Source organism: Apodemus sylvaticus, chromosome 1, assembly GCF_947179515.1.
Source record: "Apodemus sylvaticus chromosome 1, mApoSyl1.1, whole genome shotgun sequence".
NCBI classification, from domain to species: Eukaryota; Metazoa; Chordata; class Mammalia; order Rodentia; family Muridae; genus Apodemus; species Apodemus sylvaticus.
In genome coordinates, this window is record NC_067472.1 from 9,136,505 (window position 1) to 9,148,993 (window position 12,489).

A 12,489-nucleotide genomic window follows, 5' to 3' on the forward strand; every position below is an offset into this window, starting at 1 on the left:
TGGAAGGACCTGAAGATAACTGATCCCTGGTAGCTCAGTTAACACAGCAAGGCTTGTCCCTGTAAATCAGCAGGTGTTACTTGAACTGTGCGCAACTGTTTTTTTGTATGTATATTTTTTGTGTATAACCAAATATATATGGTTATATTTAGCTACTAAACTGAATATTCATAAACAGAACAAAATAACTCTTATTATTCCTATTTTTAGGTCGAGGAAAAATTATTTTCAACTACTCCAAAATGTTCTGTTTTGGAATTAAAGGTGTATGAAAATGGCACAAAATATTTAATCAACATTTCTAGTCCATCTTTTGCTTTTATAGTCCTCAAATTAAGCAACTTGTTCTGACTTGATTTCTGTAGAGGTAATATACAATTTAAGCCACATTTTACCTTTTCTTTAGAAACTTTACTTACATAGTATCCAGTAATGAAGACTGGGCAGATGTGGACTCAATTTTTCACATGCAAAGATTAAGGCACGGTCATAGACCTGTATCATGATAACTAGAGGGAAAATATGTTAGAAGAGAAATTGGCTCCTTGCATAATGCTCTTCTCTGTTACTAGCTATCCCTACATGTTTGTCAAGATTTTCATAAAATATAAAGTTACCACCCAGAGACTTCACAATATTCTCAAGCCGTATAAAGCATTTACTACTGGAGTTTATAAACTATTCAACCTAAAAGAGGCTTTGGGGATTATTCAATTTGAAGTTTTCTACGGTGAATCTGTAGAATATTGCTCCTATGGGCACATTAGTAATTGATGCTTCTTAGAAGGAAACATGATATTTCTGTCAGATTTATTAATGCTTAGAGATGAGAAAGGTAAAATTCCACAAGGATATAGTGCACACACCATGCCTCAAACATGTTTGACTATAGCATTCCTTTTTGTGTTTATCGTGTTGAGAGTTGAAAAACATGTTTTAGGAAATGTGGGCCTATTCCAATAGAGTTTTCAGAAATTGAGAATGCCCTTACAAATTGAAGCCACAAAAATAGTATAGACTATTATTCCATTACATAGAAAATTCTCATTTGTTTCTTCTCTCACCAAGCTGCACTCTTCACTCTCCTTACAGCAGATATCTGATAACCTACTTCCAACAGCATAGATGATTTCCTTTGTGCCTGGCTTCACATGCTCAAAAATATGCAGTTGCAAATTTTTATTCTTGTTGTTGCATGATAATCCAGCAGGAAAGCATACCAAAAATGATTCATACTCCCAGCTAATGCTTGGCACTTGAGTTCTTTCTATGTTTATTTTGCTTTCTCTTATTTTGTTTGCTTTTGTGAAAAGTGATACTAGGATGATTATACATGTATATATATTTATATACATGTATGTATATATGTATTTATGAAGATATATAGATATGTAGATATGATATAGATATAAAGATATGTATGTGTATAGGTATATAGATATGTAGATATGTATACATACATATGCATATATATATGTATATATGCATGTACAAATGTATATGTATATATGTGTGCATGTCTATATATATGCATATATGTATATATGCATACATGTATACATGCATGTGTGAATATATATGTATACATATATACATATACATATGTGTGTGTGTGTCCATGTGAAGTTACAAGATCTACTCAAAGTGTTAGAGATTCATGCCTACAATGAACATTTGAGGAAATCACCTGTAGCCTTAGGTGGATGGACTGATCTTCCTTCTGGCCTTGAGATGAGCAAATGCATTATGAAAGAGAGATTGCCATGGAGCAAAGCCAATAACTCCATAATCTCAAAGTGAAAGAGAGAAAGGGGAAACTGTGATGAAGTTCTATAACCCCATTCAGTGAATTACTTCAGTGATCTGATGAGTTCACACCAGGCCCCACCTCTCAGTGATCCTACCTGTTCCAAGAATTGTTACCCTTGGAGTCTGCTTTTTACACATGGACATTTGGGGGACAGAAAGGTCTAAACTAACAAAATTACAAAACAGTACTTTTATTTCATTTTCTATTTTCACAATTTATTTGTATAATAACCAAGTATAAAATATACAAATATAATAACATAGCTTACCTGTTTTTGGTCAGCTGAGATTGAATATGGTATTTCTATTGTTTGTTAACTGGCTCAGGTATGGGCTGGCATCAACTGATGGCTGATTTAAACTGATCTTGCCTGGACAGAACTAATCTACATCAATCAATATCTATTTCCTTCTCCAGTAATAGGATTTAAGCAAGAACTTTTTTATTATTTATTTATTTATTTATTTACTTATTTATTTACATTCCAGATTTTATTCCTACCACCCCCCTGTCCATGCTCCAACAGTTCCACATTCCAGACTTCCTCCCCACCCCCTGTTTACACGATGATGTCCCCAACCCTTACCCTCCAGTCCAACCAGAACTCCTTACAATTTTTTAATGTTTGAGCCAGATAGTTTAAAATGCACACATATGCATGTGTATGTCTACATGCACACACAAATGTGCATGTGTGCATCAATAATAAGAAATTATTCCATAAATCTCTAATTCCTAAATACCACAGTCACTAACTTCTGAATATATTCACATGAACAAATTTATTTATTTATTTATTTATTTCTTGGGTGTTTATGTATGTGGGCATGCATATGTGGAGATCTGTGAACCTCTTTCAGGATTCGGTTCTCCTCTGTGTGGGTAAGAGGGAACGATTCGATATCAAGGTTGGCATCAAGTGCCTTACTCACGGAGTAATTGCGCTGGGCATGTACACACTGGCTTTTTTTTTTTTTAACTAAAAACAGAACCTTTACCCTACTTTCAGGATTCCATAGTTGCCTATAGGGTTAAGACTTTATCCTATTAATGTTAGCATGTCTATAATTGCTGTCTTTCTTCAGCTGATAAGTCCTTACAAAGACCATTATATAAAGTGAGCATGTTGTACTTATGTATTCTCTCTCTCTCTCTCTCTCTCCTCTCTCTCTCTCTCTCTCTCTCTCTCTCTCTCTCTCTCTCTCTCTCTCTCTCTCTCTCTCTGTGTATGTGTGTGTGTGTGTAACAGCAAATAATGAAAGAATAAGACATTAATTTGAAAGAACTTAAAGTGGTGTAGGTGTATATGGAAAGGTTTCGGGTGGGAAAGAAAATGAGTAAATGTCATAATTATAATCTAAAAAATAATTTTACTAAACTGTTTTTAGCATTTCATACATAAGTGCCATATTTATATTATTTCTACATTTTCCTCCTTCCCAAATCAATACCAACCTAGTCTGTAATTAGTTATTATTTACATATGTTCCTGGAGAAGACTGAGTCACCCTCTTTCAACTGTCAATAGTTGCCTCATCATAGGAGTGAAGCCTTGTGAGATTTTTCTCTCATGTGTGTGCATCAACTAGCACTGCCTCTGTGCTGGTCTTGTTTAAGTGAATATATTATTAATATTGGTACAGCTATCTCGCTGTCCTAGAAGAGGGCTTATAAAGACAATATCTTACAGAAGACCTCCTGGTCCTCTGGTTCTTATGTCTTTCTGTTCCCTCCATCATGTTTCTGAACCTTTGGTATAGGGATTCTGCTGTCTGCATTTTGGTCAGTTGCGGATTACTTTAAAGAGCTCTGTCTATTGGAAAACAAGTATTCTATTTTGAAATTTGGCTATTTTGAATATAGTTTGTAGTGGTACTGATTTAGGAAAGTGGTTCTCCTCTAAAATCCACGACTTCCCCAGCCAGGTGGTTGGCTAGAATTACATTGTCAAACATGGCTTTGCTTCTATTGATTATGTCTTGAGTAAAGCTGGACAGCTGTTGCTTACTGTGAAAATGTAAATGTCATTACTGTGCTATAGGATATCTTACCATGCAAGTCTTTATTGTAGTTAATAAACTTTATGGCATTTGGGAAGGACTATTCACTGCTTTCTGCCTTGGTGGCTTGCATAACACCTTTGGATAATATAAGAGCCACTCTCCAAGGAAGAGGCTTCTAAGTAACTTCTAGCTTAATTCCTCAAATCCTTTGTTACAGACCTGTGTGTGCTCTATTCAGCAAAGGATTCTTAGTTTCAAGTTCTGGAAAGCACTCAATGGTAATGACAATAGCCTATATTGTTTCAGGAGACTTTGGACTATTTGACCAAAACTCAAAAGTCAGGTTTTACATGTTTGATACTGTATTTTTTTTGTTGGATAGTCTATGTCTCTTAGAAAGAGCACTTTTGTCTCACATGGCATAAATCTTTTAAATTATACATATATACATATATTCATTTATATATATGCGTGTGTGTCTTCCAATATACATGCATATATATATACTTACTTTGCTCCATATGCTTACTTTAGTGAGTATAATGCTTTCTTATAGAGTTTTCAAACATCTTCAATCTTAGTGATCTCTCCTTCCATAATACAAACACATTATTCAACATATTTTGACTTTTGCTCTAGTTTTTGATGAATCAAACTACCTAATGTTAGATATAAGATAGCCCAAAGTTGCTTCATTAATAAAAACCAATGCATTGTGTAATTTTCAAATGCCTTGGCAGATAAGGGACAGGAGTTTGGTTTAGTCCTGAAAGCAATAGGCTTCTAGTCTCCCTAACTCTCTCCTAGTTTTTCTTTTTTGTGTGTGTATTTGTGTATTTTTTCAGTAATGTTCTGATAGTTCCTGTATATTCTTAAGAACTTTGGACTAAGTTCATCACAAATCATTTTAGTTTTTTTACATTTGTAGAAGTTCCTACAGACTGTGATATTCTCACCACTAATTTTGAATTTTAAGCATGGAAGACAGACAAAATATGAAATAGAAAATGCTTCAAGAGAGAATATGCCTTTCTGTAAGTTTTAAAAAGTCACTTATTCTCTTAATATTATTGTAAATATACAAAATTACTATAGCATCACGTATGTAATAATTCTGGTTCTGTATCTATGCATAACATACAATAGATAATGATATATAATGATGTATAATAACATATTGATTCTGTAGCTATGCAAATGGATTTCTCAAGGAAGAAAATGCATAACTTAAATTGCTATTATTATTCTAGTGATTAGTTTGGTTGCATGGAAACAATAATTCATTATAATTTATTTGTGTGTGTATCTCATGCAGAAAATATATACGCAATAACATAGTCATAACAGGTTCATATATTAATAATACATTTAACAATTTTACAAAATGGTATTAGTGAAATACAGTAAAAACTACATATTTGCTTGTGCAAGTGTTTTGGACATTAATATATTTAATATTTAATTTTAATAGTAGAAGATCTTTTATATTTAGTAAAACCATTCTCTTAATCACAGTTCAAATAATTATTATGAATCTCCTGATTATTGTTGTTGGTCAAAGGAAGTACTTCTATTTGGGGATGTGTTTATTTTAAGAGTGGGAGTCATACAATTATTCTTTCAGAAGTCAACAGTTACAACATGAAAATTTGAAGTCCACTTGCCTGTACCCTTGTCTTATCATAGGAGAAATTCACCTGCCAGTACCTGTTGTCTTCTCACAGGGAGAATTCCTATTGAGTAGAGCTGCCATTTGATTGTTTTTATTTTTTCAATCAGGCAAACTGTTTCACAATTTAGGTTCTTTCTGTCCAGCATTTAAAGAAGCTGATGCTCTTGCATGCTAAGCAGCAAATCTGCAAGAAAACTGCCCATAAAGTCTCTTGCATGGTGCTTACTGAGATAGGCTTGTGTGAAATAGAAAATTTGACCTATATTGATTTTATGTCCTTTGAGAAGTAGGTAGTGTGAGCTTGATTAATGAGCATTTCCCACCTCATTTATGTCCAAAATTTCTGCAATTGACATCTGAAAATCTGTGTACATTGTTCCAAGCATTCCAAGAAAATTATGTTAAGTGCCTTATCCAGTTGTGATGTCTCTTTGGCTTCAATGTTCAAATATATTTTTGACAGTGCTGATACCAGTCAGTGTGAGAAAGAAGCAAAAACAAAAACAAAATCAAAAACAAAAAAAAAAGCACCCAAAGAAAAGTAAATCAAATACTAAACTTTAGTGTAAGTATACTTTGAACTACAAACTAGAGTTATTTTAAACATTTTCAAATCCTTTTGTAATTTTTTGAACTACTGGTTTCCTTACTGATTTTTATTCATATTTAAATGACAGAGACACTATCAATTATTTTACCCATATTGGTAGGAGAGTATTGGTTGTTTATCATTGTTTTAAGATGCGAGTTGCATGCTCTATTTTATGGAGTTGTCTCCTTACATTTGTAGTATTCCTAGCATGAAAGAATCCTACAAATTTATGCGATCACAGGATATATGACTACTCATAGTTAGCCAACATTAGATTCTTGTATGCATGTGCTTGCTTCGGCAGCACATATACTAAAATTGAAACGATACAGAGAAGATCAGCATGGCCCCTGCGCAAGGATGACACGCAAATTCATGAAACGTTCCATATTTTTTACCAGATGGTTTCAGTGCAGAATTCTATCAGACCTTCAAAGAAGACTTAACACCAATACTCTTCAATCTATTCCACCAAACAAAAACAGAAGGAACACTACCCAACTCCTTTTATGACGCCACAATTACCCTGATACCAAAACCACACAAAGATCCAACTAAGAAAGAGAATTTCAGGCCAATTTCCCTTATGAATATCGATGCAAAATTACTCAATAAAATTCATGCCCACTGAATCCAAAAACACATCAAAATGATCATCCACCAGGATCAAGTAGGCTTCATCCCAGGGATGCAAGGATGGTTCAATATAAGGAAATCCATCAATGCAATCCACTACATAAACAAACTCAAAGGAAAAAAACCACATGATCATTTCATTAGATGCTGAAAAGGCATTTGACAAAATTCAGCATCCTTTCATGCTAAAAGTCTTGGAAAGAACAGGAATTCAAGGCCCATATCTAAACATATTAAAAGCAATATACAGCAAACTGGTAGCCAACATCAAACTAAATGGAGAGAAACTTGAAGCAATCCCACTAAAATCAGGGACTAGACAAGGCTGCCCCCTCTCTCCATATCTTTTCAATATTGTTCTTGAAGTCCTAGCTAGAGCAATTAGACAACATAAGGAGATCAAAGGGATACAAATTGGAAAGGAAGACGTCAAACTATCACTATTTGCAGATGACATGATAGTCTACTTAAGTGACCCGAAAACCTTCACCAGAGAACTCCAACAGCTGATAAACAACTTCAGCAAAGTGGCTGGCTACAAGAATCAACTCAAGGAAAATAGTAGCCTTTATATACTCAAAAGATAAGCAGACTGAGAAAGAAATTAGGGAAATGACACCCTTCACAATAGCCACAAACAGCATAAAGTATCTTGGGGTGACGCTAACCAAACAAGTGAAAGACCTATATGACAAGAACTTCAGATCTCTGAGGAAGGAAATTGAAGAAGATCTCAGAAAATGGAAAAATCTTCCATGCTCGTGGATTGGCAGGATTAATATAGTTAAAATGGCTATATTGCCAAAGGCAATCTACAGATTCAATGCAATCCCCATCAAAATCCCAACCCAGTTCTTCATAGAGCTAGAAAGAGAAATGCTCAAATTCATTTGGAATAACAAAAAACCCAGGATAGCTAAAACTATTCTCAACAGAAAAAGAACTTCAGGGGGATTCAGTATCCCAGACCTCAAACTTTACTACAGAGCAATAGTGATAAAAACTGCATGGTATTGGTACAATATCAGGCAAGTGGATCAATGCAATAGGATTGAAGTCCCAGAAATGATCCCACACGCCTATGGTCACTTGATCTTTGACAAAGGAGCTGAAAGCATCCAGTGGAAAATAGTCTTTTCAACAAATGGTGCTGGTTCAATTGGAGGTCAGCATGCAGAAGAATGCAAATCGATCCATTCTTATCTCCTTGTACTAAGCTCAACTCCAAATGGATCAAGGACCTCCACATAAAACCTGACACACTGAAACTAATAGAAAAGAAACTGGGGAAGACCCTTGAGGACATGGGCACAGGGGAAAAGTTCCTGAATAGAACACCAATAGCTTATGCTCTAAGATCAAGAATTGACAAATGGGACCTCATAAAACTACAAAGTTTCTATAAGGCAAAGGACACTGTCAAAAGGACAAAACGTCAAACAACAGATTGGGAAAGGATCTTCACCAACCCTAAATCTGACAGAGGGCTAATATCTAATATATACAGGGAACTCAAGAAGGTAGAACCTAGAGAACTAAATAACCCAATTAAAAAGTGGGGTATCGAGCTAAAAAAAGATTTTTCACATGAAGAACTTCAGAGGGCTGAGAAACACCTTAAGAAATGTTCAACATCATTAATCATTAGGGAAATGCAAATCAAAACAACCCTGAGATTTTACCTCACACCAGTCAGAATGGCTAAGATCAAAAACTCAGGAGACAGCAGGTGCTGGCGAGGATGTAGAGAAAGAGGAACACTCCTCCACTGCTGGTAGGATTGTAAGATGGTACAACCACTTTGGAAATCAGTTTGGTGGTTCCTCAGAAAACTGGGTGTGGCACTTCTGGAGGACCCTGCTATACCACTCCTGGGCATATACCCAGAGGATTCCCCAGCATGCTCCACTATGTTCATAGCAGCCCTATTTGTAGTAGCCAGAAGCTGGAAAGAACCCAGATGTCCCTCAACAGAGGAATGGATACAAGAAATGTGGTATATTTACACAATGGAGTACTATTCAGCCATTATAAACAATGAATTCATGAAATTTGTAGACAAATGGATGGATCTGGAGAACATCATACTAAGTGAGGTAACCCAGTCTCAAAAGATCAGTCATGGTATATACACTCACTGATAAGTGGATAATAACCTAGAAACTTGGAATACTCAAGAAATAATCCACATATTAAATGATGTCCAAAAAGAACAGAGGAGTGGCTCCTGGTTCTGGAAAGACTCAATGCAACAGTATAGGGGAACACCAGAACAGGGAAGTGGGAAGGAGTTGATGGAGGAACAGGGGGAGGGAAGAGGGCTTATGGGACTTGCGGGGAGTGGGGACCCAGAAAAGGGGAAATCATTTGATATGTAAATAAAGAATACATCAAATAAAAAAATTAAAAAAAGATTCTTGTTTGCATATTTATTTCCCCCCATATATTCATTAAATATATGTTAGAGTAGGATTGGAAAACAATCTCTATAATGTTCTAGCTATCTGGTATGATAGGTTACTTAGCTCATTTTGTTTATTTGTAACCAAGACTCATTTTTGCTGTATCACCCTTGATACCTGAAAGATATGGATACTATTCTCCTGAATAACTTTATAAGACAGTGGTTTACCTTTAGTCTGGGAATGTAGTTAATTGACTTTCCAGTTTGTTAACTTGACAAAAGCTAGAGTCAAATAGAAAGGGGAACCTTGCTTGCAAACAATACCTTTATTAGACAGCCTGAAGGTAAATCTTTGTGGGGTGGAGAGCATTTTCTTGTCTGATTGTCTGATAATTAATAGATGGGAGACCAACCCAGTAAATGAATGGCCACTTTTGACAGGTGGTCCTAGGTGGTGTAAGAAAGCAGGATGAGGTAGCCATGGGGAGCAAGCAAGTAATCCGCACACCTGCCTGGCTAGTTCCTGCTCCTGCCTCCAGGCGCTGCTTGACTTCCTCCCTTGAGTTCCATCACTGATGAACTATAACATGCAAATGTAAGCCAAACAAAAACGTTTGCTTGCCTGCTTGTTTTTGACCAGTGTTTTTTACCCACAGCAACAGAAACCTATGTACAGCGCTGACATCAGGTGTATTTGACCAATCTGAGTATCTATGATTTCATTCTAATAAAATGCAGAACCACTCACCATCAGAGGGTGCACAGACAACAAACAGTATTTTAATCACTGACATTGATTGGGAAAAAATCATAAGAATGTTAGGCAGAAAATAGGAAATATTACCAGAAATAAGAACAAATTTTAATTTTCAGTAAAAGCATCCCAAATGACCCAGATGTTAAAATCAGCAAGAATTTTAAAAAGTGACTTTAAGATAACTGGAAGGCACACTGGAAGTGATGAATTTTGGAGTAAAGAGATTAAGAGCTTTAGAGGATACAGTAAAACATGAGGAATCAAATTTAATTGGGATTAAATACAACAATAGCCGTGGTGAATAGTAAATATAAAGATTAGACAAAATAAACCATGGTATAAGGCAGCAGAGTTAAAACAGTCAGCACAGCACTGAGAATTTGTGGGCCAATGTTCAATGTTCTGACACTCATGAAATTGGAATTCAAGGAAGAATGTGAGGGGGAAACTTGGTGATAGAATACAGATTGTTATTAATATTTATGAAGTTTCATCTAAAATATTACTTCTGGAATTTGGGAAGTTCTGTTGAACCAGAGTGGAACAAATAAAAAAACAATTGAACAAGAATTGAGAAATAAATGTCTCAGTCAACTTTTGAATGATAACAATGAAGAAAAAGTTTTTAAAATAGGAATAAAAACTGAATAACACAGAGAACAATAGCATGCAAACAATCCCAGATAAGCTCTGTGAGTCCTATACACAGCAAAGATATGAAAATATGGCAAGACCTTTGTTGGAAGATGGTGTCAATAGGAGAGGGAAGAGGATAGGAGAAAGGTGAAGGGAAGAGTGGACGACTGAAAATCAATATATATGTGCATAAAACTGTCAAAGACTGACAAGTAGTCTTAAATTATTTTTGTTTCATATCTATATTTCATACAGATTGTATTTTATATCTATATTTCATATAGATTATCTTTAATACAAATATGAAATAAAAATTATATATATGCACATGTATATGCATATATACTGTATTTCATCATCCCTGATTTCATTCTCTTCTCTCTAAATCCTAATAAGAACTTCCTCCTCAGACTCCACCAGAACGGCTCATTTGTTGTATTATAAGGGGATATAGATGCCTGCTAAGAGAGATAACTTTGTATCTGGAATGCCTTATACAGGTACACCTACCAGAAGAGATCAGCATGACATGAATTAAAGAGGTGTTTAACTTAATGTCATTATTTGCTAAATGAATATTCGATGGAACAGAAGAGCTTGCTCCCTAGAGGAACTAGGCTAAGGGGTCATGGTAAAAATAAACAGAGGCACAGCTGACACAAACCAGCTAGACATGCAGTCTCTTGTGCAGCATCAGAGGTGGTACTTGCCTTTGATTTCACTGTGCCTTTCCACAGCTGCCTTCCTAGCTGTAAATGCCCAGGGTTATGTGGAGGAGTACTGTAAGCTCACTGCTTAGCCTGCTGCCTGATCAATATCCCTCCAAATGGGTGCTCAGAGAAAATGCTGTCTCAATTTCACATTTGAAGCCATAGTTCCTCTCCCAAGGGAAGCCTTGGATTCATGCTGCTAGATTAAAACTGTGATGATCGTGGCAATAATGTCACTTGCATAATCAAATGCAATTGAAGAGAAAATGAGCCAATTTAAGCCGGACTCTAGCTACTGTCACGCACACTTATGCTTACAGCCTTTAATTTTTGCCCGTATGCTATGATGGACTGACTGACTCTTGCAATTTCGCTTTATTGGCAATTTGCTGTAACCTATTGTCTGTGCCATTATATCTGAAATGAAGAAAGAACAACCTACTTCATGTAACCTGATTATAACTAACCATACTGGGCTCAGGCAATTACAGGTGAATGATTTTAATAACATGCAAGCTACTCTCCATGATGGGCCTGTGCTGCGCCCTCGTAGCTCTGAGATCCCCTTTAAAAGGGAGACGGCAAAGCAAGTGTGTCCAGGGCCAGTGAAGGGCAGGGAATGCAAATCTGTACATTTGTCAACTTCCTTAACTCTTGCTGAATAGAACAGTTGATTGCAAAGCACATGCTTCAATTCTAGTCGCTCTACAAAATTCGCCTGCTGAAATTTTCAAAAATTTCTGTGCAGTAAAAGCATAATTATCTTAGAGATCGAAATACCCAGGACTTGAATCACCTTTGCCCTCAAGGGAGTTGTTTTTATATCCGCTGGGGGCTTACTTCATATAGTCTGGAATTGGAGAGCTCAGCTCAGCTGGCCGATATTTAAAGGACTCAGAGGTCATATGGAGAAAGTCACCAGTTTTGGCGATCACATTACCTTCCTTTCAACTCTAATTTATATGAATGTATAGATATATTGTACATGATCAAACCAAGAATAACGTTCATTTCTGTGATACATGACACCCATAAATATGAACTCATTATACCACAGGCTTCATATTTCTGACTTTGAAAAATTGAGATAGAACCTTTTAACATTCATTTCCAATCAAGACCTGTTAGATTTGACATTTCCAGACAAGTGCCATGAAATAACTAATTTTCATTTTAAACAGTGAGGAAATTCTTGAGGCTATTTAATTAACAGTTCTGAAAACAAAGTTGTTTACTGACCTAAACACAAATTATTCAGCATTCTGAGAT

At 35.7% G+C, this 12,489-nt stretch overlaps 1 non-coding gene across 1 annotated transcript; it reads left to right on the plus strand.

The window, feature by feature from the left end:
• The first annotated feature begins 6,365 nt into the window (after window positions 1-6,365).
• On the plus strand, window positions 6,366-6,472 carry LOC127676383 (U6 spliceosomal RNA). Its single transcript, XR_007975862.1, has one exon. It is a non-coding gene; the product is annotated as a U6 spliceosomal RNA (small nuclear RNA).
• The last annotated feature ends 6,017 nt before the right edge of the window (window positions 6,473-12,489 follow it).